The sequence below is a fragment of the Monodelphis domestica genome, chromosome 5, assembly GCF_027887165.1.
Source record: "Monodelphis domestica isolate mMonDom1 chromosome 5, mMonDom1.pri, whole genome shotgun sequence".
Classification (NCBI taxonomy): domain Eukaryota; kingdom Metazoa; phylum Chordata; class Mammalia; order Didelphimorphia; family Didelphidae; genus Monodelphis; species Monodelphis domestica.
Genome location: NC_077231.1, coordinates 289,393,435 through 289,408,359, shown reverse-complemented (window position 1 = coordinate 289,408,359; position 14,925 = coordinate 289,393,435). Strand labels below are relative to the sequence as shown.

The window sequence follows — 14,925 nt, the reverse complement described above, 5'->3', positions numbered from 1 at the left end:
AGGGAAAAGACATAAATTCAGCCTAAAAAAGCAGGAAAAAAGATATTATATAGATATATATAAATATAAAGGATATAAAATAAATATAAAAAGGTTATAAAATAAATCTTCAGAATGTCTACATATTTACTGACCGAAAAATCTAAGAGTTTTAAAATAATAAGAACAGCATTAAATTTGGGAGAACTGACCTATCAAGATACACAAAGAGCCTATATAAACAAAAATATAAAATAAACTGTTTTACAAAAATAAAAGGGAAACAAAATAATTGAAGAAATATTTAATGTACATAATCTAAATAGAACTAATATAGGAAAGTTGACAATATGACCTAAATAGCAATAAAAATACCATTGAAATTCTTCAAAGGATCAGATAAAAAGGGCCAGGCATAGTGGCACATGTGTATAATACTTGCTCCTGGGAGAGACTAAGGATAACAGATAACTTGAATCTGGGAATTCTGAGCTGCAGTAGGGCAAAAGCCAATTGATCGTCCATATCTGGGAGGCCACCACGTTGCCTATGGGAGGTTGGTGGAAGAATTCAGCCCAGGTCAGAAAAATGGAACCAGGTTAAAGCTTCTGTGCCAGTAAGTATTGGAATCTGGCCTGCAGATAGCCATCACACTTCCAACCTAGAAGACATAGGGAGATTTCCATTAAAAAAAAATTTTTTTTAGATTAAACAACAAAAATTCCTATGGAGAATAAAAGATTAATTATATCAAGGAAAACTATAGTGGGAAAAAGGCAGGAGAAAGTCTTGTCCTGGTAGATTTCAGATTACATGATACCATAACAATTTTCAAAAACTATATTGTATTGTATTTTAAAAAAGAAAAATAGTCCACTGAGCCAAATGCATGGAGTAAAGTAGTGCTTGATAAACTCATGATCACAAAGCACTGGAGAAAAAATTCATTATTGGGGTGGGGGGGAGTAAGATAGTTGGAGGAATCAGGATTAAAACCTTTGGAACGAGTATCAGGCCAAAAAAAGGCTTTTCCCATGTTTCACAGCATATAACACAAAATCCAAATGAGTCCATGATTTTTTAAAATCAAAAATAGAAGATAATGGAATGTTATATTTTCTTTTTCTTTTTCCCCAATTACATATAAAAACTTTTTTTTTCATTTTGGGTCCTAAATTTTCTCCCTCCCTCCCTAGGGAATTTAAAAATTTTTTCCTCAACTGTAGATAGAGGGAACATCCATAACCATTCATAATTTACAGGAGACAACAAAAAACAAACCAGATTTTTAAAGACTTTTGCACAATGAAAACAAACACGTCCATTAAGAGAATCAAAGAAACAGATGAGAAAAAAATTTTTTTCAATAAATATTTCTGAAAAAAATGACATCAAAATAATTTGGCAAAAATATATAATAAAAAACTATTCTCCCACGTAAAAAGGAACTACCTTCTTTCTATATGATTAAAGAATAGTTATATTTATCCAATACTGTTTTAAAGTTAAATATATTTTGTCATAGTTGAACTCTTTAAAAATGGACAAACCACATATCTTTACGGTTGGGTTATGGTAGTGATTTAGCATCTATTTGAAGGACCAAAATTCTCTAGATAATTGAGGGTAAGAGACATCCTAAACAGCACCATTATGCAAATTTCACAACAAGGGAAAGGATGGGAGGTGGACCAAAAGAGTGAGTCTCCAAGATGAAGAAAAGTCCCTGAAGATGATGTTCTGAACTAAATTTCAACTGATGATGTTCATGATGTTCAACTAAATATGATGCCTCATTGCAAATCCAGAGTGTGCTGGTCTGGCTACTTTCCTCCTGATCCTATTGCTTTTCCAATGATCAAACTTCCACTTGGGAAAATGAGAGCATTTGAAAAACCCATCTGAAGCTCAAGAAATTAATTAGAATGAAGGGTAAGTACCTGATGTTTTAGTTGGAAAATAGACGGATAAATTCAATTTCTTTGAGACAGACTAAGGTGGGGGGTGGGTTCCCTCTTTACATATGCTGATGATTATATTTAGAATTTGCCCATAGGTTCTGAGATATCATTGCAGCATACAGAATTTCATCTGTGACTTAAACACGTGATTTTCCTTGTTCTACGCTCTTTTATTTCCTCTTTGGTCAAGAACTGTTTTTCATTGATATAGGGAACTCCTGGTGTGAAAAGTCTCTTGACATGTGTAAGTAAGTAGCAACTATATAATTTATAGCATCCCAAAAGTTGACTGAGGCACCTTAATGTTAAAGGACTTGTAGACTTAGTCAAACAATCAATATGTATCAGAGGCAGGACTTCCCAGGTCTTCTTGACTCCAAGGTTGGTCTTTTATCCATTATTCCACACTGGCTCTTATCTTCTTCTTTACCACAATCAAAAAGAAATTAAAACCAATTTAAATGTATTTATTAGCTCCTAATATGTGCAAAGTACCATGCCAGATATATAAAAAGAAAATGATAGACCCTGATCTCCAGGAGCTTACATCCTATTGTATGAAGGCAGCTGAGTATAAGCTATTAAAAATAGAAGGCAAGTGTCAGAGAAGCCGGAGGGAGGTAGGAAAGGAGAAAATTTGGATGACAAAATGTCAGAAAACAAATGTTAAAAAGTATTTCTATATGTAATTGGGGGAAACACAATAAAATATTATTGGGGGGAAAAGATCGTAAATTCCTTGTGGGCAGGATCTGTCTTTTTTTTTTTTTTAATCCTCTAGTGCCTGAACATAGGCGCTTTATAAACATTTATTGACTGAAAAAAAAAAGAGGAAAGCAAATGTCTTTGAGGGTAATTTCAGCTTAAGTTGATTATATAGACAGGATTCCTATTCTTTTTTCAATGTATATGTACAGTTAGTTCATTTTTCTTCTCTATAAACAATTTAGAAAATTTTCAATGAAGTATGAATTTAACGTTTCTAGATTTAAACAAGGTAACTGAATGGTTTTTAGATCTAAATTATCTTGTTTATTTTCTTTATTCCATCAAAGCACTATATTAAGATAATTTTAGATGCTAAAGTAAAAGACATCATGAAACAGACACAGTAACTTCCATTAATGGTCTTTGAAAAAAAAAGATATTCATGAGCTCTGGGTCTTAAAATAGCCGCCATCAGCCTTCATAACTATTTTCATCCCATTTCACTACTAATATTCGCAGAACTCAATATCAGTATCAATCCTCACCTGAGAAAGAAAATAGAGGCATCATGCATACCCATGATTCTCTTTCCCCAATGGCAATTCTAATAGGGTTCAAAGCTAAGGTAAACTATTCGAGAAACACAAGTTCACCAGTAAGTTTAAAATAAATTTTTATGTTATATATGATATTGTTATATATAACATATAAAAATAAATTGTAACCAAAAGATGGCATAGAGAATTTCCCAGGCATCCCTATAGAGCTTCCTGTTGCAGACCAATTTCAGATCTCTACAGGGACAGTTTCCTTTCTAAGAGTTCCTCATACCAGTGGCATCACAGGTTGAAAGGAATTTTTCAAAAACAAAATAGTACAAGTCATTAAGCACCAGGGTTCCTAGGAGGCTGCTGAATGAATAAATAACAGCTTCTCCTTTGGTATTATTGTAAGGCTGTGAATCAGAGAACACTCCCTTCTCAGAAGAACTGAAGTTGAGGGCCACCAGAAGCCAATAAAGAGGTGCACAGTGAGCACGAGCAGCCCAAAATCCATAACAAACTACAGAAAAGAAAGGTGGTAAGGATGTTGTCAGTGAAATGTTATAAGAAAATAAAGGGAGAAGGGTTGGGCATGTGAGAACTATAACCAAAAGACCTGTGTTCTCCATTAGAATCTATGCGAAATCAAAGAAAGCTACAAAAAATGTGGGGTGGGTCCTCTCAGGAGAATTTAAGGGAAGACACAGACAAGAGTTGCACAGAATGACCATACATGGAAGGATGATGATCAGTATAAATGGCGGGATGATATTGATGATCCATCAGAATGTTGGTGAAGAAAAAATATTCTTTCCCTGGTTTAATTAATTCTAAATGGAAATAACCTGAGAATGGTGATGACAAGAAGGGCCATTGACAATGACCAATAAATTAACAAGCTAATGATGTGGAGGTTGAGTAAGGAGGGAAGCAGGAAGAGAACGATTCAATTTCTCCACCTTTCTCCCCAGATGAGCAAAGGGAATTGTCCTGGATGGATAATAATTAGATAAGCTGTCTACCCAGTGCTTTCCCAAGACTCTAGACTGCTGGCCAACAGGGAGAAGAAGATGCTGGGACAGGACAGGTGTATTTGCAATGTTTCGGGCTTATATTTTCCAGTGGATTCCCAAACCAGGGGCTCACAGAGATGACTGGGACTGGGAAAGAGGAGGCTCCTGGATGAACATGATTTTTCAGAACAGAATCAACTTGATAAGAGATTCTTTAGAAGATTCTGCTTGCCTTGAACCTCTGCCTCTGCTCTCAGATCAGATCCAACTAGAGGACCAAAACTAGATTTATTTTTATTTTTTGGCACAGAGAAGCAATATTAATTAGTAACATCCTTGAGACATCATTACCCCAGACACATTCCAGTGGGAAATAAGGAAACTGAAGCTGGCTTTTCTTTGTTTTGGAACTTAGTTGGCAGTAGAAGGAAAAGAGCCCCATACCAAGCCATAGCCAGAGCCCAGCAGTTTTCTGCTTCCCTCACAGAACAGTGTGTTTGAGACAGTATTTCTGGCCTCCTTTCCTTCTAAGTTTTACCCCTGGGTATCAGGGCCCTGCCAGCCTTCTGCCACTCTCTTCCAGGAGCCAATATGGTCCAGATGCCTTCCTAGTGCAGCTCACCTCCTCCAGAAGGGCCCTAGGAGGCTTTAACCAACACATCCTGAAGTCAGCACAATGACTTGGCTCCATCCCAACCAGGTGCTCCTCTCCCCAGACTGTCATCTATCACATTTCCTACAAATCTACCTTTCTATTCATCAATGCAACTCAACAGAAGTTTATGGAAGCCCCTATTCTGGGTCAGGCCTTGTAAGAGATTCTAGAAGCACAAAGATCAAAAATGGCGCCATGCTTGAACTCAAGAAGTTTAAGGTGCCAAGCAGGGGGCTGGGTGGGCAGAGAGATAACACAGATAACTATGGGGTACTCATTATTATTAAGAACCACTGGAGCCTGGATGCCCCTGGCATAGCCTGCTGGAAGCCAGGGTCTCCCCCAATGATGCCATGATGCCAATTTTTAGAGAAAACTATTGGACAAATAAAGGCTGGGACTCATAATGGTAAATAGTCCATGTTTGTGTTGTGCTATCTAAGGTTTTGATCTAGAATCCTAGAATTGTAGAAATAAAAATGGAAGAAAAGATCTATAAAATCTAACCCAATAAGAAGTTAAATAACATAAGTCTCAGAGATCAGATTTGAACCCAGGTCCTCTGACTACAGAACCAGCACTCTTTCCACAATGCCATACTAACTTTCAGTACAAACTGAAACACCCAAGTGAATGTCTCAAACTGGCCTGTTTGGAATAATCTATATAATTTTTTTTATTTTTAGTAACAAAAGCAAGCGTTTATAATAAAATATAAGTTAAAATGTCAAAATATGCATACTCTCTTTGTTTAAAGAATTACACGTTTGCTGTTGAATAAAAACATCCAGAATGCATAAAGCTTGTTGATTTAGATAAATACAATAATTTCCCTGTTTGCTGCTTACAGCCTGTCCTTCCAATAAAGAGCAGTAAGTACAGCCCACCATCATTCATGATTAACTGGAGAAGGGTAGATGATTCATCTTCCACTGTCTTTGCAAGCCTCCATTGCTGGAGTACATTTAAAAGAAATTTTAAAAGTTATTTGGTTTTCTGGTGTAATTGCAAAATTAGACACACACACACCCCAATCAAAATAATTTACTGCAGCAAAATATGCAGTCTGTACCTTCTTCAAAGGAAAGCCTTATCAACCTCTGAAAGGTGGGAAAAAAATGTATCACAGCAAATGGCAAAAAAGACTCCTCTGGGAGCCCACGTTGCCAGTAGAGTCTTTGACTAGAGATTGCAATCATATTATAAACTTAAACCTATTTAAAATGGATTTGCTGTAAAACAAATCTACTCCCCTACGAATTCGGAATCTCCTTGTAAATAAAGGGTAGCCAATTATTAGCATGAAATGCTTTAGGTGCCCCTCCTTCTCCCATGCCTCAAATATGAGAGAAACCATTAGTGTGTTTGCCCATTTTCGTGATCTATTGGGTGAAAACGTTACTTTCATTTTCCTTTCTCAAAACTGCTCAGAACATTCAGCTGGGCTCCCATTTTCCCTCTGAAACAGATCATTTGGTTTAATTACTCAGGCGGCTTCATAGTCTTGTTTCAATTCAATCTGTCAACAGCAGAGTTTTGTCTGAAAAACATGACATCAAATCCACTCTGCACCTAATCTTCCATTTCAGAGAAAAAAATAAATGGCGCTGTGTATTAATTTAGCTTTTCACTTCATTAATCGACCTAGGAGAATTATTCTACTAGCAAAAGTAAGACGACTAATTGGATAGTTCGCTTGGCTACTTTTTGATAAGTTGGAATTCTAAACTCATCTATTAAGTTTAGACACTTAATAACTTCCATAAACTTACAGAATTAAAAAATATACAAATACACAGGATAAATCGATCATCCACATGTCTACATAATACCAATGAAACTCAACAGGAAGAAATAGAAATTTTTCCTTTAAATTTCTACAGAATGCATAAAATTCTATAAAGTTTATCTACCAAGGTACATACAAGAAGTATATAAGTATAACTATGAACCAATTCTTAAAGAAATAAAGATAGGCCTAAATATTTGGGGAACTAGTAATTGCTCATGGGCAGAATTTGTCAAAATAATTAAAATGACAATATGACCTAGATTAATTTGCTTATTCAATGACTCGTCCATCAACTACCAAAGTATTACTTTAGAGAACTAGAAAAATAATAATAAACTTTTATGGAGACAAAAAGAAAATGTCAAGAATCTCAAGGGAAATAATGAAAAGAGTCAGGAACAAAGGGAATCTGGCAGTGCCACGTCTCAAATTATATTACAAAGCAGCAATTTAAAAAAATAATTTAGTACCGATTTAAAAAAAGAAAAAAGGATTGATCAGTGGGATAGATTAACTGTGCAAAGTATAAATGCTATATGCATATTATTATATATAATATATGTAATGTTACTATATGTCATATTACTATTACATATAACATATATGTTATATTGATAAAATTGATAATTGATAAATTGTCTATTTGATAAATTTGATAAAAAGTCTAAGTATATGAACAAACAATTCTCAAGGGAATAAAACCAGGCTCTTTGTAGATGTACCAAAGAAAAAATTAAAAAGTTCTAAATCATTATTAACTAGAGAAATGCAACATAAAGCAATTCCACCATTCCACCTCACATTCATCAGAATATTAATGATGGCAAAAATTCAGGAAAATGATAAAAGATGGAAGTGTCATGGGAAAAGAAATAAACTGATACGCTCTTGGTAGACCCATGAATGGATATAAACGTTATGGAAACCAAATAGGAATTATACACAAAAAATTACCAAGTGATACATGCCTTTTGGCCCAGCTGTAGGGCCTTTTTTTAATTGGGAAAAAAGTTCTAGATGTAAAATAATATTTTTAACATCTTTTTGTGGTGGCAAAAAAAAATCCCCTAGAAACTAAAAGGATGCCTGTCAAATGATAATGGTTTGAATACATTGCAGTATATGGATGTGATAGAATGTGCTATGTGCAATGAGGAGAAAGATTTCAAAGAGACATGGAAAGGTTAATATGAACTGAGGCAGAGTGAAGTGAGAAGAAGCAGGAGAACAATTTATAACATCATTATTATTATAAAAATAGACAATTTTAGGTTTTAATAAACTGATGAAGAATGAAAAGAGCATTATCTGGAGAAAAATGTATACAATAACAAGAGTATAAAAACCACTTTGAAAGGTCTAAGAACAATGATCAATACAGTGATATTTATGGTTTCAGAGAACCAAGGTTAAATGTGCCATCTATGACAGAGAGGACTGATGGCTTTAAGCTGCAGGATGAGACACAATACACAGCCAATGAGGGAATAATTTGTTTTTCTTGACTCTTTTTTTATTAGAGAGGATAAGAGGGAAAGAAAATAAATTTCTCTTCATTGAGAGAGAGAGAGAGAGAGAGAGAGAAAGAGAGAGAGACAGAGAGAGAGAGACAGAGAGACAGAGAGACAGAGAGAGAGACAGAGAGACAGAGAGAGAGAGAGAGAGAGAAGAGAGAGAGAGAGAGAGAGAGAGAGAGAGAGAGAGAGAGAGAGAGAGAGAGAGAGAGAGAGAGAGAGAGAGAGAGAGAGAGAGAGAGAGAGAGAGAGAAGTTAGGGGTACTACATAAGTAGAATGGTTAAATAAGATCATCATATTGTTAGTTTAAATGTTTTATTTTTTATTTTATTGTGAGTGCAAAGGATGTTAATTGTACTAGAAACATGCTAGAATTTTAGTAATTTTTTTTACTGAAAGGTATGTTGAATAATGAGACTTCATTAAATGGAAATTTGAATTAAAAAATCTAAATAAATAAATGTTTTATTTTATTACAAGAGACTTCTCAAGGAAACGTTTGTAAACATTTGTAATATAAAAACAGATTATTCCATTAAAACTTTTAAAAAGAACTTCAGGAGAGATGGTACAATATGTGGTTTATATGTTGTTAATATAACATTCACAATAAAATAAAATATAATAAAATGTATTTTATAATAATATAATGACCTAAATGTAACAGACTTGGCTATTAACAACACAGTAATCCAGGACAATTCTGAGGGACTTATGAAAAAGAATGCTCTCCACCTCTAGAGAAAGTTCTTTGGAGTAGAAATACAGAAAAAAACATGATTTATCACTTGTTTATTTGGGCATATGATTTGGGGGGTTTGGCTTTATAAGATATATTTTATAAGATTATATACTTACAAAAATGAATAATATGGAGATATTAAAATAATATAATGATTTTATATACATTAAAGCATTAAAACTCATACATGAACCAAGAGATCATTATATACAGTTACAGATTTGATATTTGAAGAATAATTTGTGAATGTTCCCTTACCTCCAGAGAATGAACTGAGAAGTAGAAACAGGAAAGACCTAATCTAGAGATACATATCTGTTTGCTGGTCGATACCTTCCATGGTGTGGGGAGAGAAGGGAGATACTGAATAAAAAATAAATAAAATTAAAGACTGCATAGATGAAGGACCTCCAGGTGGTTCAGTGATTACAGAACCAGACCTAGAGACGAGAGGTCTTGGGTTCAAATATGACCTTATACACTTCTTAGCTATGTACTTTATTTGGCATTCAAAACTCTTCCTAGTCTGGCCTCTTTGAACCCTTCCAGTCTAATTACAGTATATTCCCCACCAATAGAACTCTTCAATCCAGTGACACCAACTTCTTGCTCTTCCAGTAACAAGATGCTCCATTTCTTGGCCTCTGGGAAATTTTCTCTGGCTGTCCGTCCCCCACATCTGGAATGTTCTCTCTCCTCTGCCTACTGGCTCTTTAAAGTCCCAACTAAAGCCCTACCTTTCCCCATCCCTCTTAATTCTAGTGACTTTCCTTCTCTTAATTATTTCCTAGTTATTCCCTATATAACTTGATTGTACAGATTTGTTTTCTTATTGGCTCCCCCATTAAACTAGGAGTTTCTTGGAATCATCAGAGAGGATCTCTGAACTGATGTGAACCCAAGAAGGGCCTCGAACCTGAGCACCTTCCCACATCTCCCCAGGGCTCCTAACCTACAGATGTTAGTGGGGGTAGGTGAGTCCCAGACACAATGTAAGAGCAAGGTAATTCCAGCAATAGAAGGGGTCAGGAAAGGCTTCGAGGGGGAAGTGGTCTTTGAGAGAAACTTTGCAAGAAGGTAAGGATTTTAAGAGATGGACATAGATAGGGAGTATGGAAGTGGGGGAGAGTAATATATATATATATATATATATAATATAGCACATTATATATGTAAATAGAGTATATTTAAATATATTATAGAGTATAAATACATAGACTAGTATATTATATTAATATATTATATTGTATTAATATATTATATAAATATAAAAAATATAGTATAGTATAAATAAAATATTGTTGTATTATATAATAGAATTATAAAATATAAAAATAGTATAAACAATATATTATTATTAATATACAATGTTATATAACATGTAATATATTCTATAATTATAATACAATATAATATAAATGTAAATATAATCTAATAGGATAGAATAGGATATAATATCATGTGATATAATATGATATGACATGATATGATATATGATACAATAATATAATATTAGATTAGATATGATATGGTATAGTATAATATGTATTATTAATATAATAAATATTATATAATATTATAAATATAATATATTATAAATATGCTATACTATACTACACTACACTATACTACACTACACTACACTACACTACACTATAATATCCTATCCTATCCTATCCTATACTATAACATAATATAACATAACATAACATAATTAATATAATACAACATAACATAACATAACATAACATAACATAACATAACATAACATAACATAACATAACATAACATAACATAACATAACACAATATAATATAATACAATATAATACAATATAATACAATATAATATAATATAATACAATATAATATAATACAATACAATATAATATAATATAATATAATATAATATAATATAATATAATATAATATAATATAATATAATATAATATAATATAATATAATATAATATAATATAATATAATATAATATAATATAATATAATATAATATAATATAATATAATATAATAAATATAATAAATATAAAAAATAATAAAGCCTGCAGGAGGACAGGATTTAGGGAGGGCAGGAGTCAATGAGTTTAGAAAGATAGTCTAGACTCAAATGAAAGCATTTCTTGTTCTCTTATTTCAGTCACATCTGATTCTTCATGGCCTCATTTGGAGTTTTCTTAGCAGTGACTTGCCATTTCCTTCTCCAACTCATTTTACAGATGAGGAAACTGAGGACAATAAAGTTCAATGACTTGTCCAGGATGGCACAGCTAGTCATTGTCAGTGGCTGGATTTGAACTTAGATCTTCCTGACTTTAGTCCAGGGCTCTATCCACTGCACCATCTGGCTCCCCCACTAGGGAAATGGAATGTCTTAAAGTTTAGACTTTATCCCCGACTTGCTTCCCTACCAAATCAGAACATTCTGTGGCCCAAACGAAAGTTTTTAAAATGGAAAGTGAGAAAGCCAGGCAGATTTTCTTAGGGTTTCCCTGGGGCCCAGAGGAGGGCAGATGGCCTGGCAGTGGGGCCTGGTGCTTGCTCCGGCCTCCATCGCTTCTCTGAGGAAATCATGGTGGGCCCCAGCTCGGGCACTCCCAGGACCTCTTCTCAGCCACTCAGGCCCGGTCCTCTGACCCCGGTTCAGAAGCTGGGGATGAGGCCTGAGATGGGAGGAGGGGGCCCACAGCCAGGACATTGGAGGAAGGGGGCTCCTTTTTCTCTGCCCGCCCCCCACGTCCCTCTGGTCAGTTTCCTGTGGTCCTTCCCCCTCCCCCAAGACAATCCCCTCTCTGAATCTATCAGCACCCCAGGGGCCACTTTCTCCTTTTGTTTTCCTTATTTGTTATCTGGGAAAGTCAGCGATCTGCAAAATCTACTAGAGAGGGGCAATTTCCAAGATCAAAAGAGGAGCAAAGAGGAAGCTCAGCCTAGTGGACTGGATGTGCCCCTGGATTTCAAGACTGTGGCCCTGGGGCAAGTTCCAGTTCCCTCCTTGTGACCTTAGGCAAATGCCTCCATAGTCCTGGGCCTCAGTTTCCCCGACTGTAAAACGAGGGGGATGGAGCAGGACTCCGTGTTCTCCAAGAGCCTGCCCAATTCTAAATCCTTATAATGTATTTTAGTTCTTAAAGCTGATCTAAACAGAGCCAGGAAAATAGCATGTACAATGACAGCAAAAAAAAAAAACCACCTAAAATTGAAAATGAAATGCCAATCTTCATACATGCAGTTATAGGTGCAAGGGGGGAAAGCATTGGACTTGAGGTACCTAACTCAGTCCCTTGATTGCTCCCAGCCTCAATTTCCTCACCTGTAAAATGAGGACAACAAGAGCACTTTCCTCCCAGCTTATTATGAGGACTAAATGAGATAAGAGAGGGGGCTTTGAAAACTTTAATGGACTATCCCAATGCTAGCTTTTTACTTGTAATGACCAATTTTGTCTGCAGAAAAGAGATGAACAAATGCAACTCCCTCCTTTTCAGAGAGAGACAAAGACAGAGAGAGCCAGAGAGAGACAGAGAGAGGAGAGACAGAGGGAGAGAGAGAGAGACAGAGAGAGGAGAGAGAGAGGGAGAGAGAGAGACAGAGAGAGGAGAGAGGGAGAGAGCCAGAGAGAGAGAGAGAGGAGAGAGGGAGAGAGAGAGAGACAGAGAGAGGAGAGACAGAGGGAGAGAGAGAGACAGAGAGAGGAGAGACAGAGGGAGAGAGAGAGACAGACAGAGAGAGGAGAGAGGGAGAGAGCCAGAGAGAGAGAGAGAGAGAGAGAGAGAGAGGAGAGAGAGAGGGAGAGAGAGAGAGAGACACACACACAGAGAGAGAGAGAGAGAGAGAGAGAGAGAGAGAGAGAGAGAGAGAGGAGAGACAGAGACAGAGAGAGAGAGGCAGAGAGACAGAGAGAGGAGAGAGAGAGAGAGAGAGAGAGAGAGAGAGAGAGAGAGAGAGAGAGAGAGAGAGAGAGAGAGAGAGGAGAGACAGAGACAGAGAGAGAGAGGCAGAGAGACAGAGAGAGGAGAGAGGAAAGAGTGAGGACAGAGACAGAAAGAGGAGAGGCAGAGATAGAGAGGAGAGGGGGGACAGAGACAGAGACAGAGACAGACAGAGAGGAGAGAGAGACACACACAGACAGAGACAGAGACAGAGAGAGGAGAGAGAGACAGAGAGAGCCAGAGAAAGAGCCAGAGAGAGCCAGAGAAAGAGCCAGAGAGAGGGGGGATAGGGGGAGCCAGAGGGGGGGGGGTGGAGAGAGACAGAGACAGAAAGACAGAGAGAGGAGAGAGAGACAGAGAGATAGAGGAGGGGGGGAAAGAGACAGAGACAGAGAGAGAGGGGAAGAGAGACACAGAGAGGGGTGGGGAGAGAGACAGAGGCAGAGACAGAGAGACAGAGAGAGGAGACAGAGAGAGAGACAGAGAGGGGGAGAGAGAGAGAGAGAGAGAGAGAGAGAGAGAGAGAGAGAGAGAGAGAGAGAGAGAGAGAGAGAGAGCCAGAGAAAGAGCCAGAGAAAGAGCCAGAGAGAGCCAGAGAAAGAGCCAGAGAGAGGGGGGATAGGGGGAGCCAGAGGGGGGGGGGGTGGAGAGAGACAGAGACAGAAAGACAGAGAGAGGAGAGAGAGACAGAGAGATAGAGGAGGGGGGGGGGGAAGAGACAGAGACAGAGAGATGGGGTGAGATAGAGGAGACAGAAAGAAAAGACAGGAGTAGCCTGTTGCATTTGCTGACTGTCAGACTTCGTTTCTGTTTGTTGGATATGTCTAACTGCTTTTCTTTTTACAAGAAAAGGCTGGCTAGATGGTGGGAAGAGATTTATATCTAGGAATGACTATGATGTTTAAAAAAAAGGTATCCATAATATTTTAATTCACATAAAATCAAAGCAAAATGTGCCATAACCAATCTTTTAAGGTTTTTTAAAATTTATAAGCATTCTTCTCTTCTTCAAATTTAGAGTTCCAAACCCTCTTGGTAGAGACATTGATAATATTTTTAAATTCATATAAAATAAAAGCAAAATGTGCTATAGCCAATTTTTGTGTAATTTTTTAAAATTTATAAGCATCCTTTTCTCCTTCAATTTTGGATTCCAAATTCTCTGGATAGAGTCAATCTTTAAAATAGCATGGTCCAAAAGAAAAGCTATTAAACTAAGAGCGAATGACAGCCAGTTCAGGGCCCCCCTTTTCCTCTTTTGCCCAATAATGGGATGGACTGGACCGCTAAAGTCACTTCTAGCTCTTCCACGGTAAGAATCAGAGGATCGGGGATGCCAAAAAGGAGACATGACAATTTTCTCTTTAACCCCCTCCAATGGAGTTGCTATAGCCTGTCCCCTATCGACCCTGGGTTAGTCCTTTGAAAGCCAAGAGGGTCTCAGGCAAGAACAAGACATCCACCGGACACAAAAGAATCCAAACCCAGCACTTTCTCACTTCTGGAAAGGGTCGGGAGTGGGACGGCTGTCAATGCTCTCCAGTGGTCTGGGAGGAGGAAGCTGGAGGCCAGCTTTAGCACCGCAGTAAACCAGATCCATTTTCCGTTCAAAGGAAACGCAGTGACATCTCCCCATTGAGTCCTTTGGAAAGAAAAGTCAACCCTGGAGCAAGGCTGCGCGTTGTCATGCTTCTCTCCCGGTTCTCCAAGGTACCGCCCACAGGTTGCCAGGCAACAGCATAGTATTTCTGTGAACTCACTACCCAGCAATAACTGACCTTGCATTCTAATGTTTCGGGGACTGATTTTTTAAATAGAAAAAACTAAAATAAAGACTAAAAACACAGCCATGAGCAGTATCTGTTCTATTCAATGGGTACCCCACGTGGAAGATTCCAGGAGTTTTTACATCAATGGCAAACTTGGGGAGGGGGGAGTGCTAGTGGATTTTCCCTTTGCAGAAACATTTTGCCAAGAAAGAAAGAAGAATAGTAAATAATCCAGTGGACAGGAAAAAACGAATTAAAAAAAACACAGACTCGGGATGAATAAAGAGATTGCTTGAAGGTGAT

The 14,925-nt window shown here is 37.0% G+C and overlaps 1 long non-coding RNA gene across 1 annotated transcript; it reads right to left on the bottom strand.

The window, feature by feature from the left end:
- Window positions 1–268: 268 nt before the first annotated feature.
- On the bottom strand, window positions 269–14,577 carry LOC103093978 (uncharacterized). The gene is made up of 2 exons (XR_008912477.1): window positions 14,353–14,577; window positions 269–640 (listed from the first exon to the last, which is right to left on the bottom strand). It is a non-coding gene; the product is annotated as an uncharacterized LOC103093978 (long non-coding RNA).
- Between the last annotated feature and the right edge of the window lie 348 nt (window positions 14,578–14,925).